We start from the raw sequence: 25512 nt of genomic DNA, 5'->3' as shown, positions 1-25512 counted from the left end.
ACAAAATCTTCACATAGTGGTAGATCAACTTCGTCGAATGTTTATATATTCAATATATCGGTGGAACGAGTGGATGATGGTTCTTGAAAAAGGAGAATCTGTTAACTTATTATCTTAAGAGGAGACATCAACACAAAATATACCCCTCCTGGACCAAATCATGCCCCCGTCCGCTTTCAAAACAACGAAGTCCTTGGTTTTCTCGCAAAATCAGAAAAGCGATAATGCTTCCATGGGGGAATGATAAAATGTTTTTCGTCTCTTTTCGATAGCGATTTACACTGGTTTGACAAAAACCAAGAGTAATATGAACTAGCAAAAAAATCTTCACCCGTTTCAACCATTTTTGAACTCCTTGTTTTTTGCGCAAAATAAAAAAAAGTGATAATGCTTCCATGCCATTCATCAAATTAAAGGAAGCACTATCGAGAAAGGTAGTTATATCGATGGCAAGCGGATGATGGTTGTTGAAATAGGAGAGTCGGTTAACTTATTGTTGTAAGAGAAGACATCAACACAAAATTTACCCCCACTGCTTCAAATCATATTGTCCTCCACTTTTCATTTGCATGGGTCGGACTAATTGAACTTAAAAAGACGAGTTAAACACCCCACTCGCTCCCCCACAATGCCTTGCCAGTGTAGAGTATTACCATAAGAGATGATATCATTCAAAACATTATCCATCCTAACCCAATACACTATGAAATCAATGATATTAGCTAAATATCGAATATATAAATTTAAATTATCCCCACCCAGGTGGACTGATGAAAAGTTTTTTCGTCTCTTTTCAAGAACGATTTACACTCGTTTGACAAAAAAGAGGAGAAAAATGAGCTACCAAAAAATAACACTTGTTCCAACCGTATTTTTACACCGAAAATAGCCATCGAGAAAACAAACACAAAATCTTCACACGTTTCAATAATTTTTTAACCCCCGGGGGAATGATAAAATGTTTTTCGTCTCTTTCGACAGCGATTTACACTTGTTTGACAAAAACCAAGACCCATATCCGAAGTTTTCGGTTTTTGCGCAAACTCAAAAAATTGATAACACTCGCATGCCATTCATCAAATTAAAGAAAGCACCATCTAATTAACGGTAGTTATATGAAGTGGGTGCTGGTTATTAAAAAGGGAGAAACGGTTGTTTTGAACAACATAATAAGGAAAAAAACGTAAAAGAGGAAGCATATTTGCACACACACAAACTGGTAATACCGGCCCGATTGTTTTCAACATGACCAAGATCCACCAGACTATAGTTTTAATTATACAAATACTAGTGCGAGACATCGAATCTTGTTCAAGCGATTAAACTATGAATTATGAAAATACTAGTATGAAGCACACGATTATCGGACGAGAAACGCTCTATCCATCACACGTCAGGGTCCACCACGTCCTGTGGAGGCAGCGCTCTGTTTCCGGGCAGGGTGAGAACCATTCTCATGAGTTGCTGTCTGAACGGCGTCAGCTGGTCCTGCGCGAAGAAAAATACAACAAAATAGACATCTATCAGGTCCCAACGTACCAAATAACAATATGTGCGCAATAACATAGAGTATGGTCTAGTTTACCGACCTGCCAGATCTCTTTCTGCATGTATTCACCATCAAACCACCACATGCAGTGAATGTTGTAGAAGGTGGAGTCATTGCTGCCACAAGATAGCGATCCAGTTAGAACTGCAAGCAAATCTATGGACCACTCAAAAACTTCCAACGCAATTTTACCTTGAGGACGGCTCATGCATCATGCGGTGCACTTTTCTTGTGAATTCATCCTCTCTAACATGCCACCCATTGAAAAACGTCTCTATGCACTTGCACAGTGCGAACAGGAGCCTGTCGATGCATCCTATATGCTTCCTTTCGAGCTCAACAACATTGTAGTGCGCCCTCTTAGGATCCATCACGTGGACAATTTTCTTCATCATGTCGAAGATGTACAACACGTGGTAGCCGCTCCCACCCTTCATAGGGACCAGTATCTAGCGAAACACAAGCATGGCAGGTGATGTCAAATTCCTATACTTATATTGGAATGAGAAGCCCAAAGCAAGTTATAACAAGAATTTAACAGATGGCATGTCTTCACATCGTAACACACGCGCTCTCCAACAAACAGTTTTTTTATGTAAGGATCAGTCAAGAAATCATACCCTTCCTCCATGACTTTGGCCTGAAATTATACAACAAACTTCAGCCGCACACATTTGCATTACGATTGCCCTGGTCATAGAAAGCTTACCGCAAAGTACGGCGGCAAAGGGTGACGGAAACGGCTCCTGTCGGAGCTTTTGTGCCACCTTCCATCATGCTTGACCATAACCATGTTTACAACCTCAAAACCCTTGTCATCAAGCCCCCCCCCCCCCGGCTGATAAAAGTTTGCATAGAACTCGCTCCCGGACATTACGATGTGGGGCGGCCCAGCGAGATCAAACCATGTACTGAAAAAAATGCGAGAAGCGTTAGTAAACTTTTTAGGTAGCAGAAAAATCCGAACTAGTAATCTCTCGCGCCATGCTACCTGTCTAAAACATCACGTCAGCACTGAGTCATGTTTTCCCATCCTTTGTTGGCGACTGCTAGTGAAACAAACACGTAAGTGAAGCCAGGTATGCTAAATGGAGATCTCCCGTGATGCATGCATGGCACGGAGCTGCTGCTAGAGTTGTCAGCTCCAAAACTTGACAACAGATTCAATTCTATAGGAGGAGCGCCTATGACAATGGGAGCAACATTTGATTAGATCAGGGAATCAGGTTGCAAAAATGGGAGCTGTTTATTCTGCAAGCTAAAGAACTTACGTTTCCCCTCGTAAATAATTATCTCACCCCCCTCGTCAAAGTCTCTTTCTTTTCTCTTCCCCAGGTGCACAAACCCCATGTTTTCATCAGGCGGTGGCACATTAGCTAGGCCACCATTTAGATAAAACTGTCCAAAAGACCCCATGGACATACGAATTGGCACGCTTGGCAATACTGGATTGGCCATCTCGTCTACCTCAGCCTCCCCGGGCAGCATTAAGGATGAAACTGGACAGAAAGGAATTGATTTGGTTAAATTCAACTACCACTAGCATTCTCACTGTCGAAATATGCATTTATTCTAGTACTCACCACTATCAGTATGCTGCAGGGGCTCGCGATTGGGGACCGGGGGATGCACTGGTTCAGGACGAATGGCAATTGAAAGGCGTACAGATGTTCAGCGAGCAGCAATAAATTCTTCACATATATCAGACCACAAAAGGAAATCATACCAGGACGGAGCACACCCGCTGCAGGAATGGATTGGCCAGGATTTAATGCTTCGTTTCGGCTCGTCCCTTCTCCAGTCCCGCTGTAGGCACCTGCATATTGATGATGCAATGATTTATTTTTACCATATAAAGCTAGACAAAATGGATAGGAGCATTTATGCACTAACAGTTATATACCTGTTTGAGCCGCCACAGCAATGAGTTGCTGTTTTAGGTCGTTTCCAAAGTCTCCCAGGCCCAGCTCATCAACGTACTTAATTAAAGCTTCCATGTGCCTCCTCGTCACTACCCTCTCATTTTCCATGTGCATTTCAATCTCCTAGCGCATGTTGTTGTTCACAAAACAAATGGCCCCGCTGTTAAGCTCAGATAGCCTCTGGGAAAACTTCTTGTTGCGCTCTGTACTAGCCAGCGAGTGTTCATGCAGCGACCTATTTATAAAAGCTTTAGCCTGAAACAAGTTCAGTCAGCGGTCAGTGCCAAATGAAATCATGGTAAACCAAGTACTAGCTTGTACACAGGAGGATTATGATTCACCTCTGCGATTTTGCGCCTGACATGTGTCGTGTCCCACGGGAGGTTTTGAGTTGGCACCACCCTAGCCTGTTTCACTTCTCCAATCAGTTCACGCGAGAGGTTTCATAAAACAAAGTTAAGAAAAATGAAGAAAGGCGTCTCTCACCTTCATCACACCGTACTGCTTAGGAACAGTGCCTGGGATGGTGTTGCCAAGTATAAGTCTGCCGAGTTTGCCAGCTGTGAAGAACCTTATTCTTGGACGCACGGACAGATCGGGATTGACAAACGCAGACCAGTCAGCAGAGTAAAAGTGGAGCGCCTGCGCGAAAACAAAGCACGCTCATCAACTCATTATAGCCTAACAAAAAACTAACAGCCCTGATGGCGCTGCCAAATCCTACTCACCTGCAACACTAATACGCATCCGTACACGTGGGGCATCCTCCTTTCTCTTAAAAGCTTCTTGCATCTTGTTGCCGCGCGGAGTAGTTCACTGTGTATGTATTTCCCCCAGTTCACCTTATGCAGGTTCGAGGGGTCCATGCATATCTCATACGCTTCCCCTGGGATTGTTGTTCTTTTGTCCCTAGGACTGAAACAAGTGGCAATGCAAAGCATGGCAAAACCAACCTGGGTTCGGACTCTGTCTTCCTCGGAAAAGAGATTTTGGCATGGTTTCTTGAGAGCCCATCACAGGTCAGCGGGCGTCAGATACAGAGGGAGATCTTCTAAATCTAGCATCCCCCTAATCTTCTTGATTTGGTCTGACGTGGGTGCAGCATATGTGTTTTCTATGTCGATCTCTCCCCCGACAGGCGTGCCTAAGATGTTGTGAATGTCAATCACGTTAAAAGTGACGTAGACGCCTTCTTCTATCTTAAGGGCAGAGCGCTCGGCATCGGTGTTCAGTAACAAGTTCCAGGAGAACTCACGGTCCATGTGCGTGAAGTTGTCTACGTTCAGCATCCCCCCGAGCCCAATATCCACTACGGCCGCTCTCTGGTCGGCCGTAAATTGAACTACTACTTCATAAACATCTTTTGGAGTGAAACAACTATCTACATGGATCTTGGCCCCCTTGGATTTCTTCCTAGACTCGTATACCCTCAACCATGATTTAGTCCTATGTGGGTATCTTTTTGCATACGCATCTAGATCATCGGACATCTAGCAAACGAAATAACAGATGAGAAACAAGCAAGGACACACGCACAATGGGGGAGAAGAAGAAGAGAGCAAGAAAAAACATATCAGTAAGCAACCAAAGGCAGAGTGACGATTAAGTGGAGGGAACGGAAAGAATGCTCACCCCGTCGTCGTTCGCCGCTCCCAGCGGCAGGCACTGTTCCAGCTCGGCACTGCCAGTCCGAGAGGAAGCAGAGAGCTTGCTCTTGCACTGGCTGAAGCTCTCCTTCTGCCGAGCTAGCTTGCCGGGGACGCGTTTCTTATGCAAGCGGTGCAGCGAGCAAGGACGATGAAATAATGGCTGAGTAAACAGGCCTCTGCCTAGCCGTCAACTCGAGCAGCCACGGCGGCAAAGCGTCATGATGGCCCCTGTACACACCGGCAGTGGATTCAAAGCAGCTCCATCTCCGCTGTCCATCCCCTCGCGAGCAGCGTACGACCTAGCCATGCCGTTACGTAGCGCCGAAAGCGAGGGCCACTGCTGCCGCGGGCACACGTGATCCATCCTCGCCGGCTCTCATTTAGCCCGTCCCTGGCATTAAACGTTTTTCAGGCAGCTAGTCGGTGAAAAAAATGATGAACCCGGGCTTTAACTCGCTCTTATTACAGCAGTATCATTAAGAAGCAGCTGGTGTCTTCATGAGGCGAGACCCATCGGAGGAACCAGCGGTAGCAACGTAGCACAAGCAACTAGTCATGGCTGGGGTGAGCTGTGTATACGTCTATCCACAATGTACCACATCGCATTTTGAAAATAATGGTGGAACTATTCCCATGCCCCGGCCACATCACACACGTTGAGTCGCCCTGCTCATACCATGATCGCCCCCATTAGGGATCAAAAAAATGAAACGAGATCAAGACGCATGGGGCGCTATGAAGTTGATGTTATTTTTTCTCTGTGGTATTTTGAGTGGCGAATTTGGGTTCGAATTCTTTTTACACATCTTTTTATCCCTTTGGATGATAATAATAATAAGGAATTTTTTTTTCGACCATGCGACTTGATGATTGTATCACCTCGATATATCTATTCAATGAAATTCTTTTATCTGAAAAAATGGGGACTTGTTGCAAGGAAGAGTTGCATCTCTTTCGTCGATAATTCTCCATTCTCCCACATCGTTTTATTGTCTTCGGTTAATTATTTACACTTATTTCAAAAAATCGTTGTTCCTACCTTATCAACCTCGCTTCCCTCCACTAACTATGAAAAAGTAGACAGCACGGCCCTGCTCAAGGACGGGGCCACTGCCCACGACAGTGCTCATGGACGGTAGTTGCGTTTCGGTAGAGTCTGGTTGTAGAAGTGATTTCTTCTATGAAAAAAACTTCGGAAGCAATTAGAAGAAGGATCGTGTTCACGACGAGTGGTTTTATCTATTCCGATGATAGTTCTCAAACGATGGAATTTTTTCAATCGTGCAGCTTGTATCTAGAAAGGGTTTCATATTTTTTCGGTGATAATTCTGCTTTATCCGCCATCACTAAACGCCAAGGCATTGTGGGTATAGTACGCTAGGGATAGTTTTTTTTCCTCTTCCGTTAATTGCTTACACCTCGATATATCTATTCAATGAAAAGTCCTTTATCTGATAAAGTGGGACTTGCATCTCTTCCGTCCATAATTCTCCATTCTCCCACATCTCTAAACGGCAAGGCATTGTGGGGATAGTCGGTTTGGAAATATGTTTTATTGTCTTTCGTTAATTATTTACACTTATTCCAAAAAATCGTTGTTCGGTGGTATAGCTTGATTGTGAAAGTGATTGCTTTTAATTGAATAAAATTCTAAGCAATTGGAAAAAAGTTCGCGCCAAGGCGAGCGGTTGCAAATTTCATTTTTAGAAAAAACACAATACAATATATGTGTACACAATCAGCGACTGACGATAGTTGGGCTTTTTTTCAACCGTTCAATTTTTTAGAATCATGCCATGATAAAAATATGTGTACACAATTTTTTGCACTCCTACGATAAAAATGACACGATGATAGTGTTCAGTCATTTTATAACACCAAGTTTATAAAACCCATTCAAGAACATCACACGCACAACCCCGCACGACACAACATTTTTATTGGATGATGGGTGGATACATCGGAGCACGCAGGCAAACTTCTGAAACGGGGTGGGGGTGAGTACAGCCCCAGACAGGATGCTACTGGGCCTTACAAGTATTTGGGCCTCTTGCACGCAAGGCTGTCAACCTCGTCATCGTCCTCCCATGAGGCTCATGCCCGCTTGTACAGCACAGCGGTCAAGAGTCGGTCGACAGATGGTTCAGGTTCTATCTCTTCCACTGGATCGAGGCAAGCGACTGGATCGTTCTCGCCAAATCCTTCGGTCAAATCATACGGTTCTTCTGTGGAGGCCGGGCAGGCTGCCAATTCCGTCTCATCCTTTCTTTCAATCTCCCTTGGCTGTACCCAAAAAAAAACAGCATGCAACTGTAGTGAGTCATCGTAACTGCAGGTTTTCTGGCAGAAAGAATACTGGACAAACCATCAGCAAATGTGTAGTCGTATCGTGTGCTTACATTCGTTTTGCCACAATCTCCGCCCTGTATTGCAATCTGCCCATCGGTACTCCCAGATCGAAGCTCACGCTGCACGCATGTAGCAACAAAGAATGTGAGATGCAGAGGAAGAGATGGGGGTTGCAGGGACAGAAGGTAAACGAACCTGTGGTGTCTCCGGGCAAATGATACTGCTCTCTCTCTCTCGCTCGAGTATGCAGAGCTAGAGCTCGACATGACTGCCGAGCGTGTGATGCCACCAGGATGAGCTTTGGAAGGCTTTATAGACAGGGGGATAGCGCGCGGCAAGGGGCAGATTTTGAAATTCGAAAGTCCTGCCCCACACACGGCTTGTTTGCATCAATGCGTTCATAAATGCCTGGAGCAAGGCTGCAAGTTATGAATTCCTGGTTACATTTCGAAGCAGGAGTTTTCATCACGTACATGTGCATCTAGATACGTTCAGACAGCTGGATACACATTTTCATCGTTCAAACACGTTTGATAGATTATATAAAACGCAAGTACATATGTTCAGACAGCACAACACATGTGCATCTAGATACGTTCAGACAGCACGCCCATACCTAAGCAAATGTTACACGGGGGAATCAGCGTACGAAATTCACCGTCTAATGTGAAGGAGGGACACCGGGCATCATCGAGACGAGAGGCTTGCTGCAAGTCATCCTTCGGTGCCCTGGAACCCCGCATTTGCCGCATGTGGCCACCTTCCTTTCCTTTTTGGGGATATCACCTCGATCAGGGCAAGTGCTGGCTTTGTGACCTTTGCCCCTGCAGATGGAATAGACCCTAGATCTCTTGGCGCTGTCTTTCTCATAAGGAGCTTTATCACGGCTAGTGGTTGGCCGGCCTCGTTTGTTTTTTCTTTCCGGGGCAAGCAGTTCTTGCTCAACATTGGGCATCAGGCTGGACGCGGCTTCAGAGAAATCTGAATTGTACCCATCACCATTTGGGCATGATGCTTCTGAGGCCTGGCTAATTGGAGGATGCACAGACACAGACGCGGCATCGCGTGATTTAGTTCGATTGCCTTCCACACTTCTTACGGAGCAAGATGTCTTGCCGTTGACAAACTTTGAGTTTGGACCACCAAGAACTACATTGTTGGATACCTGTTGCTCAACGACGCCAAGGCCGTCATTGAACGCGCACACCTCGGCGCCTCTTGTTCTAAGTTCAACCAGGCCTGTCATCATAAACTCAGAAGCCGCCGGGTTCCTGTCCCCCATATTTGCAACCTCCAGGGCAGTGATGTACAGAGCAGAATGCCTGAAAGTGGGCGCATCCGGCAGACCCATGTCTTGTTGATAGTGCTTCAGATGCGCTGGCAGGTTGTCTCTGCCGTGTATGCTCCACCTTTTCAGTATATGCCTCGAAGGTATCTGCTTCAGGCGTAGTAGAACCATCACCTGCTCATCATGAAGACAATTGTGAAGTCGTCGAAAATAAAGCACCTATCAATGTATATTGATCATAAAAATGGTCGCGTGAAACTAACCTGTAGCGAGTGACAGCAAACCATGCCCATGTGCTCAAACAGACCGCAAATGCACGAGAAATAACCAAGGTTATCAGACACGTTGACCTCAAACCGGCACTTGAACCACTTCTCACGGAGCTCGGCTCTCCGGTGGGTCACTATGTATTTCTGCTTCTCTATGATTTCTTCGACATCATACATTCCAGATTCATACAGTATGCCACCAAAAATCTCAAACATCTTCCTGGTATATATCTTTCTTGCGTGTACTACAAGAGAGGTGTTCACCTTCAGCACAACATGACTCTGTTTGGAAAAAAAAGATATCATTTTTCACAGCGAGTTTGAGTAAGCAATTGGTCATGGCATACAAGAAGAAATTCTCACCAGTCTAGTACGTTTCTCCTGGAATCCTTCCTCCTGTTCTCGGTCGAACTGGAGCTTGTTGTATTACTTGACAAATAGATTCATTGAGCATGACGGGGGGACATACTGCTTCAGCATATGGTTTGCACTCTCACTCCTGCCAGTGCTAGTTTGGCGAGCACAGAATTTCCCGGCAAAGTAAGGTCTTGCCCACTTCTGCCTAGTCTCGTAGATCTGCACGAGATATGGATTTGTTTTCAGTGAATATTTGTCAAGCAATGCTGCCCAGCCGTCCTCGAATTCATCAATAGTCAGCATCTCATGCACAAGCTTGTGGAATTCAGCCCTGAAATCTGACTTCTTGGTGTAATGAGCACCCAGGTTTTCTTTGGCCTTCTTCAGCACGTGCCATTTGCACCAGCGATGCGTGGATTCAGGATACACCTCCTCGATTGCCTTTTCCATGGCTCTAGCTTGATCTATGAAGGAAACATCCAAAAGTCATGCACCCGGTTGGATGTACTAAAGACGATATAAACACAAAAGCGCTCCGGAGACGCCCCCATTACCAGTTACAATTGTAATTGGTTTTTTACCACCCATCATCTTCACGAACTCATCAAAAATCCATTTGAATGTATCCTCGGTCTCGTCTCGCATCAAAACCCCTGCATAAAGCACACTCTGAAAATGATTATTCACCCCCACAAACAGACCAAATGGCATATCATACAGGTTTGTTTTGTATGTCGGGTCAAAGGTGATAACGTCACCGAAGTGATGGTACTGTGTTTTGCTACGCCCGTTCGTCAACATAAGGGTCCGTATCCTACTCTCATCATCTACCTGAACATTGTATGTGAACTCGCTGTCTTGTGCTTTCATTTCTAAAAAAATAGCCATTGTCTTTCGCACATCGTCATCAGCTTGCTCCCTGCTAAGCTTCCCACACAGAGTCCTTAAACATCTCTTGGTGAACGGCACATTCTCAACTCTACCAAAAAATGTTGCGATTATACTATAAACCTTGCTCAGATTAACATTGTTCTGTCTCAGTTGGGAAACAAGCTCACGTGTGTATTTGTCAATATGCCTATGCGATGGGAAATGCAACTTCTCAGCACAAGTGTTCAGCATGGGGTGGTTGTGTTTGGACCTGAATTCGTTGATGTACCAGCCTTCGTCGTCCGTTCGGAGAAGCCTTATCATGGCTTGGCATTGACACCGTGTAGACTTCGAATTTGCTTCTTTTGGTTTGCCCGGCAAGAAAATAACCAACCAAAATGCATTTAGATATGCAACAAACAACATGGTAACAGACGACACATTAGACAGTGAACACTTGTTTGTAGGACTCATACCGAGCAGCAGCAGACGAACTCCTGCATGCATTTTGTCCCTTTTACATTCGTCCTGCTCTTTGCATAGCGAACACCAAATCCACACTCCCAAGAATACAGGTTGTAGAATTCATATGCCTCATTTATCGAGTCAAATGATAGCCCAACGGACGGAGTCACAACAGAATCCGAATCCCTATCTGCAAACCCGGTTAGAGCTTTTTCCAGCGCGGTGACCCTGTCTGCACTTGTTGGTCTTTCGTCTGGCATGACATCCCGCCGTTTCCTGAACCACGGACGCAGGCAATCAAATCAGGCCAGCCGGCCGGTATGAGCTAAAACAGAGAAGCAAGAAACAGGGATTACTTGCTAACCCATCCAACCTTGTCGTCCAAGGCTACATACACATTCTCCGCCCTGCTGGCCTTATTCTCTTCTGAATCGCTGACGTCTGGGCGCAGAACAGCTTCAACTGTATCTAATAAATCTGGGAATCGGCCGCTGGGATCATCTTCGGTGACCTCACGAACTGCGCCCAGGGATCCAGGATGCATTGCAAACCGCGGCGAATCTGGTGAGACTGCCGGGCCGCTACATCCATTGGATGCACCAGATCCAGAACCGGGGAACGTGAAGCTAGGGGATTGAGAGGAAACGAGGCACTGTGTAAGCATGAACTCCATGCTGAAAGAGAAAGAACACAACAGATGGATTGGTGCAGACATACAGACCTGATCTCCGTGCCCGCGGACTCCATCTCCACACCTTGACGCCGACGCGCGAGTGGGTGGGAGCTAGATGTGCCGCGAGTTCACCAAACGACCCGTCCAGAAGCACGACCAGCGGACACCCAGGGAAATTAATTACCAGGTCGGGGAGCTATCTTGTCCGTTTATTCATACGATACTTAAATGCGACATGGGCCAGATCACAGAACGTATAAAGAGACGTATTATCACATTTATGGATCGAGCAGCCCCGTATTGCCAGAGGGCTTATTAAAGTTAAGAATCGCAAAGTGCGCGTGGACGGGCTGGAGATCGGCAGCGCGTGGCCGCATGTCCCAAAAATCCGCGTCGGCGCAACACCACGCTACAAAGTCAGACAGCCCGCTACTATCGCCCGTATTAGATTAGTACTACGAATCAGTATGGGAGTTTCTAAAAAAATGAATCGCATGGACTTGCATCATAGCATTAGGTGTCAAGTATGACATGGGTTGTGACTTAATTCCTTTTCAAGTATGACACGGTTTAGAATTGGATCAGTCAAGCGTTCGTTATTACTTTTTGCACATTATGGCACATCATAGGAAGAAAATGGTTTTTTTCTAAAAAGAAAAGAAGAAGCAGAATTACTATATCACATCTAGATGATTTTTAACAAGACATCTAAGTTTGCCATCGTTTAATTTAGTTTATGAAATATGTGCAAGCGTTCGATCTTCCGCCTCGCTGGTTGTTGTTTGTTTGTCGCGCATCCTTTTGTTGACATGTTTGGCTTTTCTTTTCTCGACCCATTATCGTGTCGTGCTGGTAATCCATTTTGCTATGTTGTTTCTAGGCCGTGGCGTAGAATGGGATGAGACAACAAAAGGCAGCTCTATCACGGCCACTGTCTTCCTAGTTCATTTCGACATTGTTCCCATTCCTTCTAAGCTTCATTAAGATGAGATTTAGCAATGTCACATGTAAGTTGTCGTCCTTTGGATCTTTTCATAATTTTCAAACGAACTCTTAATCTCATGGCGTCGGCCAATGTATTCTCGTGTCTCCTTGTTCAGTTTTGTCCACATGTCAGTCGGTTCATGTTGCACGTGTGGTTTTTATTGGGCCATTTTTTTTCTTGCACTCATGTGGCCCATTTCATCTGCATGTGTTGTAGAAGTGGAAGATACATGCTATGTAGATTGTCTTTGTCTACTTCTATTTTCTTTCAAGTTCGATGTCTAAGAGTTAATGCTCTTCGGAAGAGATAGACTCTGGGTTGCGCTCGATATCCAACTAGGTCTAGCTAATTTGTGTCCAGATATAGGTTCATCCTTGACATGCACTTGGGCACGTCCCTTTTTTGTCCTACTTTCAACTCCACCTCTAACATTCATTTTTTGTCCTAGTTATAAGTCTACCTTGAATACGCAACTGGGCCTGGCCCATTTTTCTCTCAATTGCAAGTCCATCCTCGACACAGAACTTGGGGTAACCTTTTTTTTCTAAGTTACAGCTCCACCCCCGACAAGCACCTAGGGTGGTGCGCCTTTTCTGTCCTAGTTGAAAGTCACCCTCAATACACAATTAGGGTCTGAACCCCATTTTTGTCCTAGTTTCAAGTCCACCCTCGATAGGCAATGGGGAGGGGAACCTTTTTGTCCTAGTTGCAACCCCACCCGACAGCAAGTCCACCCTTGGCAGGCAAATAGGGGGAGGGGCATCCGTTTTTGTTCCCAGTTGCAACTACAACTTCAACATGCAATTGCTGGCCAGCCTTTTTTCGACCCAATTTCAAGTCCATCCTCGATACGCAACTGGGTTTGATCCATTTTTGTACTATTTGCAAGTCCACCCTCGACACACAACTGGAGACTCACCCATTTTTGTCTCAGTTGCAACTCCATCCCTGATGTGTAATTGGGGGCCCTGCCTTTTTTCTTGTCCCGGTAGCAAGTCTTACGAGGAAGATTGAAGGAAGAGCTTGCAAGAAAGTAAAGGAAGCTCCTCCCCTCCCCAAGGTTGCGATGTTCACATCCACCAGCTTGTCTCCTTCAACCTGTGACTCCACTATCTTTGGTGACATTGTTTCAATCCATAGCTCTTTAGCCCTAAATCTTGTTGTTGCCATCTAAGATTGTTGGATCACTACTGCAGGAATGCCTAGCAGTGGCAGGCGAGCCTCTTAGGGCCGCCCACCACTGCTAAAGTGGCATTAGTGGCAGGCGCACGCCCGCCAGTGGTAGCTTCCATACAGTAGCCGGCGGTGTAAATTGCCCGCCAGGGTAATCAATGGCATAGCAGTGGTCGACAACCTTGATGTCGCTTGAAGCTACGTCGGTATTTCCCCAAAGAAGAAGGGATGATGCAGCACAACATTAGTAGGTATTTCCCTCATATATGAAACCAAGGTTATCGAACTAGTAGGAGAACCAAGCAACACAACGTAAACAGCCCCTGCACACAGATAACAAATCCTCGTAACCCGATGTGTTAAAGGGGTTGTCAATCACGGTGCCAGAAATTGGTGTGTGAAATCCGATGTGCACACAGATAACAAAGAAACCTTTGGGCGGGTCCCTGCTGCACGTTTACGCCTGTGTCTCCGTTGTGCCGTGTCCTGGACGGGTGTAGCACGATTCTCATTTGTAAAAGGAAAGAACTTAGGTGAAAGTTGCCGTGCCGGAAAAAAAAGGAGAATTGGTTATTATCAATGAACTATCAAAATTCAAGAGAAGTCAAGTTGAGCCGGGCTGGCCCTGATTACACGCGGGAAGCCCCTGGTATCGTCTTTGAGGGTTTGATCATCAAACTAATCTCGTGTATATACGGGTCACGGACACGCGCGCCAACACGCGCCAACACGGACTCCCTCACTATCATTTTTCCCATTCGCAAGATCACCCCTCAGTTTTTTTTCCAATGGTGTTTGTTTCATCCGTCCCCAGTTGCCTTTGTTTTCCCGCCCTCCCACCCTTTTCCTTCAAGGGATCAGATGTCTTAATCAAGTATCCATTTTATTCATGTGAAGTATCTTCATTCTTTTCAATCAATGTTCTTACCCGGTGGTTCTCATGAAGATGCTCTACAATTTTATCATTCATTTTCTTCTCTGGTGGATTCAATCGAAGCTTTGTCAATCATATTCCTTTCCTTGTTTCAAATGCTTTCTCATGCCGGTGCACCTCTTAACCATCCACTCCTCGCTATTCATTTGTTCTAGAGTGCTGAAGATATCTCGAAGATTCGTGCTTCCACTCTGTATTCTTTCAAACTCTTTCGAGATTGTTATCTCATTCAAGCCATTTAATTCAACCGGCGCAATCTCTCTTTTAAATCATTTCAACAGTGTTTCTTTTGAGTGGGCCCTAACCCACAGGTCTTTTTCCCAGGATCTTACGTAACTCTTCTAATTTTCTTGAAGCTATTCTCAAATTCATTTCAAAGTTTGACGGAAGAATGAGTTATCATCAGTCAAATGTATTTCTCCAAGATCTTTCAAATTCTTTTCATCGTTGGGTCAACCTTTCTAATTTTCATTCCGGAGTGCCTCAATAATTCATGGTGATGTTTCTCGTCGTCATTCTCGGATTTTGAAGACCGGAAAGGAGTTCCTCTTAAATCCTCACCCGTTCTTCCAAAGATTCGTGGTTCTAGCTTTATGCCATCCTCTCATAATTGTTTTTGATTGTGAAAATTATTTGCACCCATCCAGAGCAATTCAGGAGTCTTTTCAGTTTGATTCTCCGGAGCTCATCATCTCAGATTTATTCGTTCTCGATGTTCAGCTCTCATTCCCCAATTCTACCGACCGGTGCATCATTCAAATATCCTCTAATCAGTTCATGGTCTCTTCGTTCTCATGTATCTAAATTCCCTCAAGTATCTTCATTCATTCTCTAATTCTTCCCGGTGTTTCTTTATCTTTTCTTATTTCATTTTTAATTCTTACGGTGGTTCTTCCAAGATTCTTCTTCCTTCATTTATCATATCAATTTATTCATTGTTTCAATCCTACCGGTGGTTCGTTGAAGATCTTCCCAAGTTGGCGCTATATCTATCTTAATGCTTTCTACGAGAATAAGTAGTATGCCAAATCCGTTGCTTGTCATCAATTTAATTGACGAAGGATAAGCATAACATAATTCTTATTCTTCTTTCCTCCAAGCGATTAATTCCTTACTTCGGAGGCCCATCAAATTCTCGGTTTCAATCGTTTCATCTTTTCTTTTCCCGGAGTTCCAAGCTCTAAAAATTATATCGTCGTGAAGATCCATCTAAATCATTACAAGGCTTCACCTTGTGTTTTCAACTTCTCTTTCTTTTTATCATCATTTTGTTACCGGAGTTTTTCATGGAGGCTCTACATTGTGGTTCGTCAAGGATTCCTTTCATTCTTCAATTGTCCTCAAGATTTCTCTCGGAGTTAAGATCCGCCAAGCTATACTCTCAAATAAACATGGTGTCAACACATGTCTTGTTTTGAGGAGTTTAAGCATTCCTCAATTTTCAACCGAAGCGCAATTCTTTCATATCTCATCTTTTGAGGTGGTGTTATGCCATTGTTGATAATTTCCCTTCATGTTTCATGACTCACAAGTTTTCAAGAGTGACATATCTAAATCCATCTTTTTCTCTTCGCTCAAGACATCTATTCAACCAATCAATCATTTTGTTGGAGTTATTTTGGGTTATATTTCACCTAAAGCTTTCCATAGGGATTGTTGCTAGTTATGGTGCTCATAAAGGACCCAAGTTCTTCATTTATCCTCCCGATGAAATAAATTTCTCGTTTCCTTGTTCATATCAATCTAATCTATTGTTTTCATTAGTGGCAGATTTTCACCTCAAGATTTTGACGTGTTTTCCATAAGCCAGCAATAAGTTTATTCTTTTCATTGTTCATTTTTCCAACAACTCCGTATTAACCTTCTTTAAAGGGTTCTTTCCAAGCTTAATTGTGGCAGAAGCTGGGTTTTTCTTCTCCATTCTCTGATTCCAATGATCCATCTTCTATTCTTTCTTCCGAAGGCGTTGTGATGTGGCTCTCTTCACTCATCATATCGAATTGTGAGGACCGTGTTCTTTTCGTACTTATCCATTTAACCGGAGTGCCGTGCCATCTTTTCAAGTTCTTCTCATCCTGTCAAGTTTTGCCTCCCTTCTCAACCGGAGTGTTTTCTGAAATCTTTCTTACCCATTGTGCCATTCTTTCAATAGTTCCGGAGGCAATGTGTTGTTGATTTCATCAAGTATCCTCTCATCTTGTCAAGTTCATGTTCAATTCCTTCCATTTACAGTCAGAGTGTTGTCCAAATTATATCATTCTTATTCCTTCTCTATCTTGTTTTAACCGGAGTGTTGTGTCTATCATTCCTCTTCTAACCAGAGCCTCGTCCAAGTGCTTTCATTTTGCCAAGTTCATATTCTATGCCTTCCTTTTCCAACCGGAGTGTTGTCGTGATTGATCTTTATCGTTCCTCGTACATCTCATTTCAACCGGAGTTCTTGCATGTACTGTTTGTCCTTTGTAACCCTTTTCTTATGTCTTTCAACCTACAAGGTTCCCGTAATATTCCTTGTTCCTCTTTTCTAACGGATTGTTTTCAACTTTGTTCATCTCCGTTGAATTCTTTCTTTCAATTTGTTCAACCTCCCAAGGTTCGTGGTTTCACTCGTTTGTCAAAGAAGCAACTTTGTTTTACCTCTTCATCTTTCGTTTTCTCTCCGGTGCCATCCTAGATCTCGGGACGAGATCCTCTCGTAGTGGTGGAGTGTTGTGACGCCCCAAGACCGGCGCTTCAGATGCCTTCCATGGTTTCCGAGATTCATGGTGTGATTTGTTTTTGCTTGTTGCATTCATCATTGCATCATGTGCATTGCATCATGTCATCATGCCATCATGTTCTCAAAGCCAACTAAAACTCACTTAAATAAATTGCATGGATCTTCGGTCCATTTAAACGGAGGGAATTCACATGGTGATTCTCTTTATAACATATCCTCCCAATATTAGGGAGCTATGATAAATATTCCATTCTTATGGAATCACCAAAAACACACTTGCAAATATTCCCCATGCCTTTTTTATCTTGCTTCTTGACCTTGAACTTTGTTCGTAAATTCTTTCGTCATTTTCCCAAGCTCCACCGAGATTCACAATCATTTCTGGACCTTCCTAGAACCCACTTTCTATTTGAACCCATTTGAATTAAATTCAAATGAGTGTGGACTTAGTTTGCCCAAACCTCCCAACCATTTTTGTTAAATCCTTCATATTTTCTTGGTCCAAGGAAAATATCCTTGTTGGTCTAATTCCTTTTCTAACTCTCTCTTTCTTTTCTCCAAAGTTCTCTTTATTTTTTTAATGGAAGCCCAATTCAGCTTTCCAGGCTGGCCCTCTCCTTCTCTCTTCCTAGTCTTCCTATAGCCCAGTCCAACGAGGCCAGCCACCTAACATTTTGGCCCAAGGCCCGCACCCCTCCTAACCCTAGACTTCGTGGACCTTTGCCCGATCCATCTCCCCTTCCCCGATCCATCTCTCTCCTCTTCGTTTCTTCCTCCTGGCGCCGCCGCAGAGAGAGGAGCAGCGCCCCACGCGCCCGCACCCGAAACCTCCTCGCGCTCGATCCCCTCAGCCTCTCTCGGGCCATCGCGCTCGCACCCCATCTCGCTCCAGGGAAAGGAGCTCCCCACGCGAGCCTCCTCCGCGCGTCTCCTTCCTCGCGCCCGACCAGCAGGCCCCAGTGCCGCCGCCTCGCTGCCGCCTCCCCGCCTCCGATGAGCACCGCCTCTGCGCTCGAGCTCCTCCGCCTTAGCCACCTCCTCCCGCTCGCAGGCCCTCTCCTCTCCCGCACCTCGTCCCTGACGCTGGCAAGCCCGCCGCCGAGCGCGACCACGCTGGCCTCTCCTTCCTCCACCCGACCTCAGCCATGGACTGACGCTACTCTGTTGCGCGCGTCCTGCCTCCCTCGTCGCGCCCGCTCCTTCGCTGCTACCCGGCGTCGTCGCCTTCCTGCCGCCATGGGTGGCCCCTTGTTCGCTGCCGACCATGGTCTGCCTGTTGTTGTGCCGTGCTGCCGCGTGCCTGGGCCCCGTGACCTCAAGCTCCTGCGCCAGCCTCGCCTTCCTGCACCACTTTGTCTCGGCCGTTCGACTCCAAGCCATCACCTCGCATCGCGGTCTTCATTTGCCAAGGACACCAAGACCCTTTCATGGATGCGTCAAGTACCCCTGTTGCCTCTACGGTATCGCCAAGAACGCGTTCCACGACGACCGGTGTTTTTGAAGGCTGCCAAGTACCGTTTTGTCAGATGCCTGAAGGACTACCAGACTGGCACGTCAAGTACATGGATACGCCGAGTTCCTCTTTGAATGTGTGTACGACTACCGTAGCGCCGAAGACCTTGGATGCCCGAACAAGTGCTGACCAAAACACCTAAGTACCACTACTTCCACGACGACCGTTGTTCGCCAAGTACACATTCGGATGGCCAAGTTCCTCTTCAAAATGTATGACTACACAGTGTTGCGCCAAGTACCATGATGGCCGGAGCCCTCGGATCCGTCAAGTTCGTTTACGAACCGTGAACAACTACCGTTGACGTGTACGGCTAATTTGTGAACGTGTACTCGACGACCTCGGAGACCTAGGTTGCGCCAAGCACCCCCCTCGTTAACCCGAACATCTATAGGAAAACGTGTACCACTACCGTCGGGGACCGATAGTACCACTACTTCTACTACCATCACGGAACGACTACTTCCTCTACTTCCCTCGACGAACTCATTCCGCCCTGGAAAATACACGCTTCGAAGGTATAACCGCCAAGTTGACCCGTGGACGAATGCATGTGTGATGTATGCGATGCCCGTGCTTGCATCATGCTCGAATTGTCGCTTGCACATTGTTCCTCGTTTGCGATGCCGTCGATCCATGGGAACCCGGTATCCGAGAGCACCCCACCTTTCATCGCATGACACGCTCCCGTCACACTTTCTTTTTCACCGGCACCTCAATCGAGTTACCGGAACTGGAATGTTGCCGTGGCACCATTTCCGTTATCGCACGACGGTTTCCTGTTCTTGGAGGGCCACTTTGAAGGACTCGAGGGCTACGCTGTAGGCCGGATGACTAAGAGTCGTCGCGGCAAGCTCTACATCGATGACGTAGGCTGGGGCCCCGAGGCCGGCTCAATTGAGTACGGGTAGCGGGTCCCCTTTGATAGCATTCACGTTTTTTTGAATATTTACTGTGGGGTAAAACCCCACAGCCCATTTTATTGGAAAAAGAAAAGGTCCAGCAAAATACAAAGCACTGAGAAAGTGCCAAAACAAAAGGAGACCTATCTACAACTTACCTAGAGCTAGAAGACCCAAGATCAACTGAAGTTATCCTAAATTTACAAAAGGGCATTAACCCAAGCTAACAATTGAGTTCTAAGACTACTGTTAAGTCTGTGAGACAAAAGAAGAATATCATGTACAACATTGCACCTCCAGGTGGCAAAACGAGCCTGCTCTCCCCTGAAGATCCTCCCATTCCTGAGAATCCAAATATTCCATACTGCAGTGAGCATCACCTCAAAGAAAAAAATTTGGCTAAAACTTGATCTGGCATGGGCAACACACTCCTGGATATTAGACCCCTGGGACCAGTCAATCTGGAGGTAGTTCCACACTCTTGAGCTGAAATTGCACTGGAAGAACAAATGAGATCTGTCCTCGTGGACATAAGCATTACATATAACACAAAGATTATCCTCAGCTTGGGACCTCCAGTGTCTTCGAACCAGCATGTCTTTGGTGTTAAGTCTATCAAAGAACAATAACCAACCAAAAACTTTAATCTTCATGGTGCATCTGCTCTTCCATAACCATTTGCAGGGCATAATAGTGGGCATATGGGAGTGCATGATGGTATAGAACCCTTTGGCCGAAAAGGACCCAGATTTGGAAGGCCACACCCACTGGTCAGGAAGTAGAGGATCTCTTTGCAAGTTTAGCAGCCAACCTTCTAGAATTGTTAACTCTGCCGCAGCTTCTCGTGAGATGGGTAGGTAAAACATGGAAAAAAGGTCCTAGGTCTGAAGCACATCCTTGACTGAGACCTTGTCATCAATCACGAAAGAGAACAGTCTAGGAAGCCTCCTTACCAGGGGCAAGGAAGAACCAGCCACATGCCATGCATCATGCCAGAACAAAGCAGTGTCCCCCATGTTAATATGAACAGAAGCAATGGCCCTGTAAGCATCGTTCAGCTTGAAGACATCCCTCCACCAGAAAGAGCCAGTCAATACAGTTTCCTGAGGGACAATGTTGTCATAATAGGAATCCCATGTTAAAGAGACCCAAGGAACATCATGCTTATTGAAGAATTTATGCAGATGTTTCATGAGCAGTCCCTGATTCTGGATATTGAGATTGAGAATACCCAGACCACCCTTATCTTTAGGTCTGCAAACCAGATCCCAAGCTGCCAGAGATTGTTTAGGTGTATCTGTATTCCCTCTCCAAAGACACTGCCTGAAGATCCTATCCAACTGCTTAATGATGCCAAGAGGTATATGCAAGGTGCAGAGGAAATAGATTGGCATGGAAGTTAAGACTGAAGTCAACAGCTGCAACCTAGAGCCCTGGTTTAGCATGGTAGAACTAGCAGATAGCCTTCTTTCAATATTATCCACAAGGGGGAGGAGATGCACAATTCTGGGTCTGGTGGTACCAAGGGGAAGACCAAGATAAGTGAAAGGGAGTTCTCCTAACTTACAACCCAGAAGAGTAGCCAACCTGAGAGCCTCCTCATTAGATATATTCAAAGGTATCATAGAGGACTTGGCAAAATTCACCTTGAGACCAGTAGACTGCTAGAACACAGCCAACATATTCTTAAGAGCCACCAGTTGCTCATCCACAGCTGGCAAGATGATGATTGTGTCATCTGCATACTGGATAATTGGGTAGTTAGGATCATGGGATGGGATTGGGAGTGTTAGAGACCCTTGAGCCATCATTTGGTTGACCACAGACTGCAATAGATCAGCAGCAATAACAAAAAGGAGGGGTGACAAAGGATCACCCTGTCTGACCCCACACTTACATTTAAATTGCTTCCCTGAAATGCCATTAAGTAATACCGAAGATGTCCCAGATGACAAAATCTCTCTAACCCAAGCAATCCACTTGCTATCAAAACCTTTATGATGAAGGACTTGTAAAATTATCTCATGTTCCACTGTATCAAAAGCCTTGGCAAACTCCAGCTTCAGGATTATGATTGGTCGCTTTGACTGCTTGCATTGATGTATATACTCAAATGCCCATGCAAGGCAATCCTGAATGGACCTACTTTTCAAAAATCCATACTGGTTCTTATGAATACATTGCAAAATTACTTTCTGTAATCTGTTTGCCAATAGTTGGGTGAGGAACTTCAGACAGGTGTTTGTAAGGGAAATGGGCCTGAAATCATCAGGTCCTTGAGGAGAAATCATCTTAGGAATGAGGGTGATGAGAGAGCCATTGATGTTCTCCAGAGATATCTGTCCATCATAAAAAGCCTGTATGAGGTGCAAAAAATCCTGTTCGATGATAGGCCAGCATTTTTTGATAAACATGCCATTAAAGCCATCCGGTCCAGGTGCTCTGTCAGCGGGTAGCTCCGCTAAAACCTTGTTTATTTCCTCCTGTGAGAAGGGAGCAGAGAGTACTTCAAGCCCTTCCACTGGTTGGATCAACTATGGGAGATCAAATCCCATGTTAATGCCCTGAGCATGACCCATCCTATTCTTAAAGGAGGACCACAAAATTCCAGCCATTTGTGTATGATCAGAGACTGGATCATTCCCATCAACCCTAAGACTAGCGATTGCATTTTTCCTCAATCTTTCTGAAGCCATTGCATGAAAGAACTTTGAATTCTCCTCCCCCACCTTGATATATCTGATTGTACACCGCTGTTTCCAATAAATGTAATGGATACGCAGCAAGTTCTCATGGTGCAACTTGACTATCTTTCTGAAGTTAAACTCTGGAGTTGTGAGTGGCCTCCATTCCTCAAGCCCATCAAAATGCAGGATGACCTTGGCACAATTCAAAGTCAGCCTTTTAATGTGGGAGATGCTTTTGCTCCACACTTTGAGGTCCATTCGCAGTCGTTTGAACTTTCAGGAGATAATTGCAGCCGCAGACAGATCAGAAAAAACCGGCGCCTCCCAAGACCTCTTAACACACTCCATAAAACCTGGCATGTCAACCCAGTAATTCTCAAAACGAAAAACCCTGGCTTTTGGAATGGTGGTGTCAATGGAAACCACACATGGCACATGGTCAGACGAAGTTTTCGCTAACGGAAGTACTACAGTATTTGGATAAATGGAAATCCAAGCTGAAGTTGTGAAGAACCAATCAAGCTGCTCGAGCAGAGGGTTTTCCTGCATATTTGACCATGTGTAACTTCTCCCTTTCAAGGGCAACTCCAAGAGACCCAAATGACCAATGATCTCATTAAAAAGGAAGATGTCGTTAACATTTCCCCCCGACAGGTTTCTATTATCCATGGACCTTATAAATTGAAATCCCCTAGGATAAGCCAGTGTTCAGTAGGAGGGATAGTCAGATGGTAAAGCCAATGAACAAAATCATCGCGAAGAGGCCCATCACAAGGCCCATAAACGGACACTAGGGTTCAGGTCTCAGCATTGTGCACCGAAGTAAAAGAGACCACAACCCCGAATCGCTGAATCTCAATGAGTGTGCCAGTGAAGACACCAGAATTCCAGATGACAAGAATACCACCAGATGCACCAACTGAGGGAGCAAAAGCAAAATGATCAAACCGCCGCGGGCAGAAGGTTCTAATCATCCTAATATCAAACTCCTCGCATTTGGTTTCCTGAAGGCACACAATTGAGCACTGACTCTCTTCAATTTTCGATCGAACATCTCTCTGTCTGTCCGCAGAATTGAGACCACAGACATTCCAGCACAAAACACGCCAGTTACGATATGATGTACTAGCCATTAAAAACTATATAGTGGGGATAATCCAGCCCACTGCTTAACAGTGCAGCTCCAAAAACCACAAGGTTCAAAACATCCATACACGATAAACCCATAAACCGCCGGCAGTGCTTAGATATAAAAAAACAGAAAAGAGATAACCGTGGGCCACAAAATGCAGAGTCAAATAGGCCCACAATAGACCACCACCACATCATAGAGAAGTACTGATAATCACTCATCATTGGAAACTGCATCTTCATCAGACTTCTTAGAGGGAGCCATAAGCTTCTCCTCTGTCAGATCAACAGCTAGGATGCCCAGAGCATGGCCAACCGCCTGCATAACCGGAATTGGGGTTTCTGGTGGCATCTGAGCCTGCTCCGTGGGCTCCTCTTCAGATGTCTTCAGCTTCTTCCCTCGTGGTCTCCTCTTGGGTGATGGTTTAACCAAGATTGCAGAGATAGGTTTGAGCCCTGAAGATTTAGCGCAGCTCCTAGTCATTCTCCTCGTGGAGAAATCTGGAGTAGCAGCAATAGGCGCGACACAGCGAGCACGCTTCCCCCCATGTTGCCTCTTCCCAAGCATAGATTCTGCAGGTGGTTTAGTGGCTGAGAACAGAAAATCAGAGTCTGCAATCCTACTGTCTTGAGATGAAACTGCGTCAGGTAGACTTGGAGTGAGCAAGGATGAATCAGCATTCGATATTTCCTGAATACTGACCGAAGATCTACTTGCTGGCATAGGCGGCCCTTGAAGGAGGAGGGACATCCGCTTCTCTTGATCAGGCTGCAACTGGCTCAGAGAAATAACTGACGGCGGCAAGAAAAATCCTGGTAGAGCAGATGGTACCTTCTTGATGAGGAAATCCGGCAGAAGGGACGAAAATGATCTTGCCCAGATCATCTCGGATGGCAGGACAGGGCCATACACAATTCTGACAATTCCTAGATGAATTGGATCGATTGGCATAACTAGGTGGGGCTGCTGCACTTCCTCCATATCCTCTGCATCATCATCAGAGTCCAAAGATAGGTGGAGGACCATAGAGTTCTGATCCTGGACTTGCTCATTCACCTGAGCCTGTTGCTGCGGCTCCTCAGGCTGTTCCCAAGCACCCCAGCCATCCGCCTGCTCTGCGTGTCCTCCATTGATATTTTCATCAAAAGGTTGCGGATGATTATGGGGCACTGCGTTCCAGCCCAGAGCAGGGTAAGGTGCCATCGCCCAAAAAGGTTGCGGTGGATTTACCCCTGGCATGGGATGGGGATTTCCATCCAGCGGCATTGGGTCCTCATCCGCAGGTATAATTGCCTCTGCAAACTCCCCAGTTAAAATATAACAGCCAGCATTCCAAGAAACTACAGCCCCTCCCCAAGTTGCAAAGTCTCTAAAGACGACCGAGCGTGGGACGAGGGCATTGTCAGGGAAAGAGCATCTGACCACAGACCGGACCTTGCGACGATTAGTGTCGTTCCAGTAATGAAATTGTCTAAACGTGCCAACAATCTCCGCTAGGTTAGTGGTATTCCTATAATCCAATGGCACTCCAATGAACATCAACCAGCCAGTCCTATGACCCTGGATAGCTCGAAATCCTTCCCCCTGATTGTGCGGACTAAATCTGACAAAGAACTCATTCCCTTCTGCATCCAGGCCCAGTGGAAAAGGTGGATGCTGCGTGAAGGAGGCACGCACCACAGGATCTTCCATCTCAAATAAACCCACCCCCTGGAACCAAGTCTGAGCAGATAGGACAGGCACTTGCATGTTTTGTGTCAGAAAGTTTAGAACCTGCTCTCGTCGGATTGCCACCAAGTGAGCCGGAGGGAGGGGCTCGACGATCGCCACCATGAACTGCTCGTGCCGCCGTGGTGGCGGGACCGCAGGCGAGTAGTAGGTGTGTGGCAACCTGTCCTCCCCACCATCCACCACATCAAAGCCCACAGGGAGGAAACGATGAGGGTCAATGGCATACACCACCATTGGGGAAGCTGGTTGCTTATCCTGAAGTGGCGAGGTGGTGGGAGGCGATGCAGGAGACGGAGTGTCAGATTGGGGCGGAGGGGAGCTGGGTTGCGGTGAGGGACAAGGAGA

General features: G+C 45.8%; 1 pseudogene; it reads right to left on the bottom strand.

Moving 5' to 3' along the window:
- Positions 1-1386: 1386 nt before the first annotated feature.
- On the bottom strand, positions 1387-11465 carry LOC147973354 (uncharacterized; annotated as a pseudogene).
- Positions 11466-25512: the final 14047 nt, after the last annotated feature.

The sequence above is a fragment of the Triticum urartu genome, chromosome 5A (genome assembly GCF_056163025.1).
Source record: "Triticum urartu cultivar PI428250 chromosome 5A, HENAU_Tu73, whole genome shotgun sequence".
NCBI lineage: Eukaryota > Viridiplantae > Streptophyta > Magnoliopsida > Poales > Poaceae > Triticum > Triticum urartu.
The sequence above is the reverse complement of the archived record's forward strand: the minus strand, read 5'-3'. Positions and strand labels throughout refer to the sequence as shown.